This window comes from Arachis hypogaea, chromosome 15 (assembly GCF_003086295.3).
Source record: "Arachis hypogaea cultivar Tifrunner chromosome 15, arahy.Tifrunner.gnm2.J5K5, whole genome shotgun sequence".
Classification (NCBI taxonomy): Eukaryota; Viridiplantae; Streptophyta; class Magnoliopsida; order Fabales; family Fabaceae; genus Arachis; species Arachis hypogaea.
Window position 1 is genome coordinate 57,175,850 of NC_092050.1, and position 8,000 is coordinate 57,183,849.

General features: G+C 39.2%; 1 pseudogene; it reads left to right on the forward strand.

The window, feature by feature from the left end:
* Window positions 1-790: 790 nt before the first annotated feature.
* On the forward strand, window positions 791-892 carry LOC112753473 (small nucleolar RNA R71; annotated as a pseudogene).
* The last annotated feature ends 7,108 nt before the right edge of the window (window positions 893-8,000 follow it).

Genomic DNA, 8,000 nt, shown 5'->3' on the forward strand with positions numbered 1-8,000 from the left:
GTTTGGGAATCTTCTCAGAGAGGTATCCCACTTGAAATTCTAGCTTCTGAATGGTGTCTCCCTGGTTTTTGAGATTAGCTCGCACCTCCTCTTTGAACACCTTGTTATCTTGGATTTCCTTACATATGCCTTCAAGTAGAGTCTCAATCCTTGATAGTCTTTCTTCTGATGATGGTGAGTTGAGATTGGAGGGATGAGAAGGGACATTTTGGCTTTGGTATGGATATTGAGGCGTGTTGTTAGGTGGGTGTTGATATGATCTCTGTGTGGAATGTTGGTGAGCTGCATTGTTGTTGGGGTTGTGGCGTCTCTGATCTTGGCCTTGGTCTTGTTGATTTCTCCACCCAAAGTTTGGGTGGTTCCTCTAACCAGGATTGTGAGTCTTGGATTATGGGTCATGGTTCTGCCTAGGTGGATTTCCAATGTAGTTGGCTTGTTCCTAATTACCCTCTACTTCTTCATTCACTCCTTCTTGAGTTGCTGTTGAGGTGGTGATTACTGCTACTTGACTCCTCTCCATCTTCTTGGTAAGGTCAGCCAGCTGCTTGGTGATCATCTTGTTTTGAGCTAGCAGTGCATCCACATTGTTTAGCTTCATTACTCCTCTAATGTTGCCCCTTTCAGAAGCATAGAAGTAGTCATTCTCAGCTACAGTCTCAATGACATCTATGGCTTCTTCAATGGTCTTCTTCTTGTTCATAGATCCCCCGAATGAGTGGTCTACTGCCTTCTTTGATTCATAAGAAAGACCTTCATAGAAAATGTGTAACTGCACCCATTCATTGAACATATCTGACGGGCACCTTCTTGTCAGATCCTTAAACCTCTCCCATGCTTCATAGAGAGTCTCACCATCCTGTTGCTTGAAAGTTTGAACCTCAGCTATTAACCTGTTGATTCTTTGAGGAGGATAGAATCTCGCCAAGAATTTGTTCACCACATCTTCCCAGGTTGTTAAGCTCTCCTTCGGGAAGGATTCCAGCCATTTAGATGCTTTGTCCTTGAGTGAGAAGGGGAATAGAAGTAGTCTATAGGTGTCAGGATGAACACCATTAGACTTCACAGTATCACATATCCTCAGAAAGGTGGTTAGATGTTGATTGGGATCTTCTTGAACACTTCCCCCGAATGAACAGTTGTTCTAAATAAGGGTGATGAGCTATGGCTTTAGTTCAAAGTTGTTGGCATGTATGGTTGGCTTTTGGATGCTACTTCCACAGTTTCCTGGGATTGGATTGATGTAGGATCCTAGAACTCTTCTCTCTTGCCCAGCATGATGCACTGGGCCTTCTCTGCCATGGTTGTGAGCCTCTTCTTCATGATGGTTCTCCATATTCTCATCCATGTCTGGTTCAAAATACATGATGACATGTCATCATATCATGTTTTTCTATGCTTTTTCTTTGGTTTCAATAGGTTTTATGCACTTTCTTGAGCCATAAGCAAGCCAATTGGGTAGATTTTCATGCTTCCTTTGATTTAATCAACCATGTATGAATTCATGCTATTTCATGAGGTTTCATGCTATAATTGTCACATATTATGAAAGAATGAATATCTCATGATTTTTAGCATAGATTTGATGTGTTTGGTTGATTAATGATAGGTGAAGAAAGCTTGGAGAAAGGTTGAAGCAAGAAGGAATGGCTAGGAGGAAGAGAGGACGAAAAGTTTGAGCAAAAGTTAGCCTCAAACTTTTGCACAAACTTTTGGGTGAAAAGTTAGCCCCAACGTTAGCCCCTAACTTTTGGGCTAACGTTGGCACATGCAAAACTCTCCCTGGGCACCAAAAGTTTGCGCCAACGTTAGCCCCTAACTTTTGGGCTAACGTTGGCACATGAAAATCACCCCTGGGAGCAAAATGTTTGCGCCAACGTTAGCCTCTAACTTTTGGGCTAACGTTGGCGCCACACACCACAACAGCTTGAAGGGGTATACTTCCAACAAGAATAACTTGAGCTACAGAGCTCCAAATGAGGTGATTCAAAAAGCAATAGAAAGTAGGAATCAAGAGCTTTCCAAGCATATATGGCACTGCATGATGGACACTAAAATTAAGGGAGAAAACTGCCCCGCAATGTGCATAAACGAACATGGTGGCAACCTGCAGTGAGGCCAACTGACCTCTGCACCTTCAACGGAGTATATCTCGAGCTGTAGAGCTCCAATGGATGTGCTTCCAAAAGCATTGGAAAGTAGACATTCAGGGCTTTCCAAATATGTATAATAGTATGGGGTGGACAATACGTTTGAGCCTCCAGAACTGGCGTTTTCGCCAACGTTTGAGGCAAACTTTACCTCAAACGCTGCACACCAAAGCCAGCAACCATGCCCTCTTCAAATGATCATAACTTGAGTTGTAGATGTCCAATTGAAGTGATTCCAAGTGGGTTAGAAAGCAGACATTTAGAGCTTTCCAACCATATATGATAGTCTATATTGGGCATAAAATTGGCAACATGACAAGAGGACAAAGTTGGCGCCATAAATGTGCATAAGGGAGGCCAACGTTGGAGCAAAAGTTAGACCCCTAACTTTTGCACCAACGTGGGTATCAGCAAAACATGGGGGCTGATATGAAAAGTTGGACCAAAAGTTTGCCTCAAACTTTTGGTCAAACTTTTACTCAAGCTTTTGCAAATTCAAACCCGGTTCACTTCGGTTCCTCCTCATACTCCAAGAGCAATCAACCAAGGCCTCTATCAACCCAATTCCATCAAGAGCAAGGGCCCATGATCATCACTCAAAGGCACAAGAGATAGATAAAATAGGAATTTCATTTAATTGTAATTTCATTTTCATTTCCATTTTGTAAAGCCTATATAAGGCATCATTTTCATATTTGTGATGGAGGCTGGCTCCACTAGGGAGCACGAGGATTTGAGAGCTCTATTTAATTTTCTTTTCTTTGTTTTTGAGTCTTGGGTGGAGAATTGAAGGTGTTCTGTTTCATTCTTCCTCTGAGATTTCTCTCTGCTTTCTTTACTGCTTAATTGAATCGAATTTTCTGTTAATTGCTCTTCATCTACTTTCTCAGCAATTTACATTTCCTTTGCAATTGTTCTTGTTGGATCTAGGAAGGCATTGAGATCTAGACTTGGTTATCTAGTCTCTTGGGTCCTGAGATCTTAATTCCAATTTTACATTCTCTGTTTATTGCTTTTCATGTTTATTTACATTTCTGTTTTGGTTCCGAATCAATCAAATCCATCTTTTACTTCTCTGCTTGTTGAAATTTAACTTTTCCTTGTTTAATTTCTGCAAATCCAATTCCCAATTCCCTTTACATTTAATGCAATTTATATTTCTTGTCATTTAAGATTCTTGTAGTTTACATTTCTTGTTCTTTAAGTTACTTGCCAATTTACATTCTGCAACTTTAAATTCATTGTCATTTACTTTCTGTTGGCTACAATTTCACACAATTCACTAAATGTCAGCTTGACTAAACTAATCACCCACTAAAATTGCTTGATCCATCAATCGCTGTGGGATCGACCTCACTCCCGTGAGTTTTTATTACTTGATGCGACCCGGTGCACTTGCCGGTTAGATTTGTGTGTTTTGGGAGAAATTCATTTTTCCACCAAAATACTCATCAAGTTTTTGGCGCCGTTGCCGGGGATTGATTAGATCAACAATGATTAAGTGGGTGAGAAGTCTAGATTAAGCATTTTCTTTGTTTTTGTTCTCTGCTCTAAGTTGAAACCAAGGTGTTTGAGTTATTGCCTCACTAAGAAATTCATCTCTGAGATATGAATTTCAATTCTCCTTGGTGTTGTGTTTTACAAAATTCAAATGGAGTTCAACTCATCTTATGATCAAACAAATTTTATGGGATATTACCCATCATCACCAAGAGAATACACATTCTGAGCACTCCAATTCATGGAGATTTGCTTCAGAACCACAAGATGAGAAAGAAAATCATATGGGATATTTCCCTCCACCACAAAATGATGCAAGTCATGATTCTAATGGTGGCTGGGAAGGGAATTCTAGGGCTTCATATGATATTCATCCGAAGATATTATCACTTGACCATATTTCAACCGAAAGCCCCTTTCAAAACTCACCACCCACACAAACTTCCATGGACCACTCGAGCCTCTCAAAGATTGAGACCATGCTTGAAAAATATGCGAAAGAAGCACAAATATTCGAGAAAAGGCAAAAAGCTTTCTTAAAAAATATGAATGGAGAAGTAGAGAAAATAAGGAGGAGCTTAGAACCACTGAGCAAGAAAAATGAAGGCCAATTGATGGATATGAAGGAGAAAGTGGAAGAGAAAGATAAGGAGGCCACTGCATCAAGTGAACTTTCAATGAAGAATGAGGTGGTTGAACCTGAAACTTCACTTGAGATGACAAGAGAACATGAAGACTCACAACTCTCACAAACCTCCCTAGACCAAAATGCCTCAACACCTGAATCCATGATTGAAAGGTATGACGAGGAGATGAAGAAATGTTGGGAAGATCGACAAACCTCTCCCATGATAGAGCTATTAAAACAAATGTTGGGTGTAAAAGAGGAAGTGGAGGAGCAAGAAAGTGAAGAAGTCATTCCAAACTCAAGTGAGGCAGAGAAGTACATAAAGGAGGAGTTCATGGAACCACCAATACAAAAGGCTCTGGATGAATACAAAACTCCAACAATCACACAACCACCAAGACTTGGATTCAAAGAAGTGAAGGCAATTGACAAAAGCACCAAGAAGAGGATTGTGACCAAACTACCAAGGACAACATTCAAGAGGAGGTCAACCACAAGCAATCCAACCCCTGGACCAATAGCAAGCAAGCTCAATCAAGCCATGTACAACAGAAAGCTTGCTGAGAGGAAACCAAGACAGGGGGCAATAGCTGAATCTTTTCCTCTCTTGAAGTCATTCCTCTTAACAAATTGGAAGAAGAGGAAGAAAGTAAAGAACAGGTAGACAGTAGGTATATTTCTTCTCCTTGCTTTGTTAAATTTCAATAAAATGGCATATGATCACATTCTAAGTTTGGTGTTGCCTTGCAACAAATTGTTTTCAATCCCGTTTGGATGATTGCATCAATTCTACATGAAGTGTCAGGCTAAGATTCTAAGTTTGGTGTGCCACTTAATTTGCTATGCAATGAATCCAGCAACATCACTTGTCTGCATAATCATATTGCCTTTTACAGTGTTATTTTTTCTTTTTAGTTGGATAATTTTTGTTTTCTCTTTGTTTCATTTATTTACTTGTTTTTAATGCTTTCCTTCAGTAACTGTTTTTGTTAATACATCACCAAGACATCCTTATTCATAACAGACTCATCATTTGGTGATTGTATTTAACATATAACAGTTTCTTTTGTTTAGTTTTAGTTCAAATAAATTGACATATGGTTGCATTCTAAGTTTGGTGTTGCTAGGCAACAAAATTTGGTTCCAATTCTTACAAGATACTTGCATTAATTCCAAGTGAAAGTGTCACACTAAGTTTGGTGTGCCACTATCTTTTACGCAATGTATTGTGCACACCTTCTTATCTATGCAATCATAATGTCTCTGTCTCTTATGCCTTGATTATTATCTTTAATTTTGCTTGCTTGAAACACATGTACTACTAACATTCCTTGTGTAAGACATTCATGATCCATCTTAGCCCCATAGCCACGGTTCTAATAGTTGCTTGAGGATGAGCAAGCATTCTGAGTTTGGTATGGGAAGGAGGAGAATGGGAGGAAATTGACAACAATAGAGAAGATGAACTACAAGGTTGTAAAGTTCCTTTTCCTCTCATTTGTTTCAAGCACTATAAACTGCATGATTGTCTTTACCTTCTCTGTATGCATGTGTGTATGAAAAGGCATAGTTTGATTTCTAAATTGCAACATGGTGCTATGTCATTATGATTACCAACTTGAGTTTTGTGAATTCAAAAGCAACAAAGTATCATGATCATAAACAAACAAGGCATTAAAGAAGATTTTAGCATGTGCATAAAAGTATTGGTAAGCTAGTATGTTTGATTGTTGCTTAATTGCATTAGATTTTATTTAATTGAAGTTTTCATCTAGGACATTTTGTGAAATCTTTTGAAAATCATGAAAACCTTGAAGAAGCAAATGCAAAAATAAAGCAAGAAAAGAAAAAGGGAAAGAGTGAGAAAGCTGAAGGCTCTGAGTACCAATGGCAATTTATTTGCTAAGTACTTGTGGTGTTTATGTATCAAGCCAAATGCTTGAAAACAAAACACTTAGAAGTCAAGGCTAGGCTCAAAGTGCAAAAGCACTCCCTCAAAGCTCAAGGCTCTGAGCATCAATGATTAGAGAGTTAAGAAAAGAAAAGAAAAATGAGCTTAATGAAGTCCTCTAATCAAATGCTTGTGGTGCTTATGTATCAAGTGGTAATACTTGAAAATAAAGCATTTAGAAGTCGTAGCTTTGTTATCAACTCATGGGGCAAAGCACCCAAAAGGAGAAGCTAAATAAAAAAAATCAAAAGCTTGTTTCAAGGAAGAAATATAAAAGAAAGATTTCATAAATTGAGCTAGATGGAAGCATGAATCATTTACATTTCTTTTGTGATTGATGCATGCTTAGAAAACTAGCTTACCATGAACATTGAGTTGCTATTCTTCTTACCTTGGATTGTCAATCTTTATTGCATGATTCTTTTCTTGCTTGGGGACAAGCAAGGTTTAAGTTTGGTGTTGTGATGACATGTCATCATGTCATGTTTTTCTATGCTTTTTCCTTTGGTTTCAATAGGTTTTATGCACTTTCTTGAGCCATAAGCAAGCCAATTGGGTAGATTTTCATGCTTCCTTTGATTTAATCAACCATGTATGAATTCATGCTATTTCATGAGGTTTCATGCTATAATTGTCACATATTATGAAAGAATGAATATCTCATGATTTTGAGCATAGCTTTGATGTTTTTGGTTGATTAATGATAGGTGAAGAAAGCTTGGAGAAAGGTTGAAGCAAGAAGGAATGGCTAGGAGGAAGAGAGGACGAAAAGTTTGAGCAAAAGTTAGCCTCAAACTTTTGCACAAACTTTTGGGTGAAAAGTTAGCCCCAACGTTAGCCCCTAACTTTTGGGCTAACGTTGGCACATGCAAAACTCTCCCTGGGCACCAAAAGTTTGCGCCAACGTTAGGCCCTAACTTTTGGGCTAATGTTGGCACATGAAAATCACCCCTGGGGGCAAAAAGTTTGCGCCAACGTTAGCCTCTAACTTTTGGGCTAACGTTGGCGCCACACACCACAACAGCTTGAAGGGGTATACTTCCAACAAGAATAACTTGAGCTACAGAGCTCCAAATGAGGTGATTCAAAAAGCAATGGAAAGTAGGAATCAAGAGATTTCCAAGCATATATGGCACTGCATGATGGACACTAAAATTAAGGGAGAAAACTGCCCCGCAATGTGCATAAATGAACATGGTGGCAACCTGCAGTGAGGCCAACTGACCTCTGCACCTTCAATGGAGTATAACTCGAGCTGTAGAGCTCCAATTGATGTGCTTCCAAAAGCATTGGAAAGTAGACATTCAGGCTTTCCAACAATGTATAATAGTATGGGGTGGACAATACATTTGAGCCTCCAGAACTGGCGTTTTCGCCAACGTTTAAGGCAAACTTTACCTCAAACGCTGCACACCAAAGCCAGCAACCATGCCCTCTTCAAATGATCATAACTTGAGTTGTAGATGTTCAATTGAAGTGATTCTAAGTGGGTTAGAAAGATGACATTTAGAGCTTTCCAACCATATATGATAGTCTATATTGGGCATAAAATTGGCAACATGACAAGAGGACAAAGTTGGCGCCATAAATGTGCATAAGGGAGGCCAACGTTGGAGCAAAAGTTAGACCTGTAACTTTTGCACCAACGTGGGTATCAGCAAAACATGGGGGCTGATATGAAAAGTTGGACCAAGAGTTTGCCTCAAACATTTGGTCAAACTTTTATTCAAGCTTTTGCAAATTCAAACCCGGTTCACTTCGGTTCCTCCTCAAA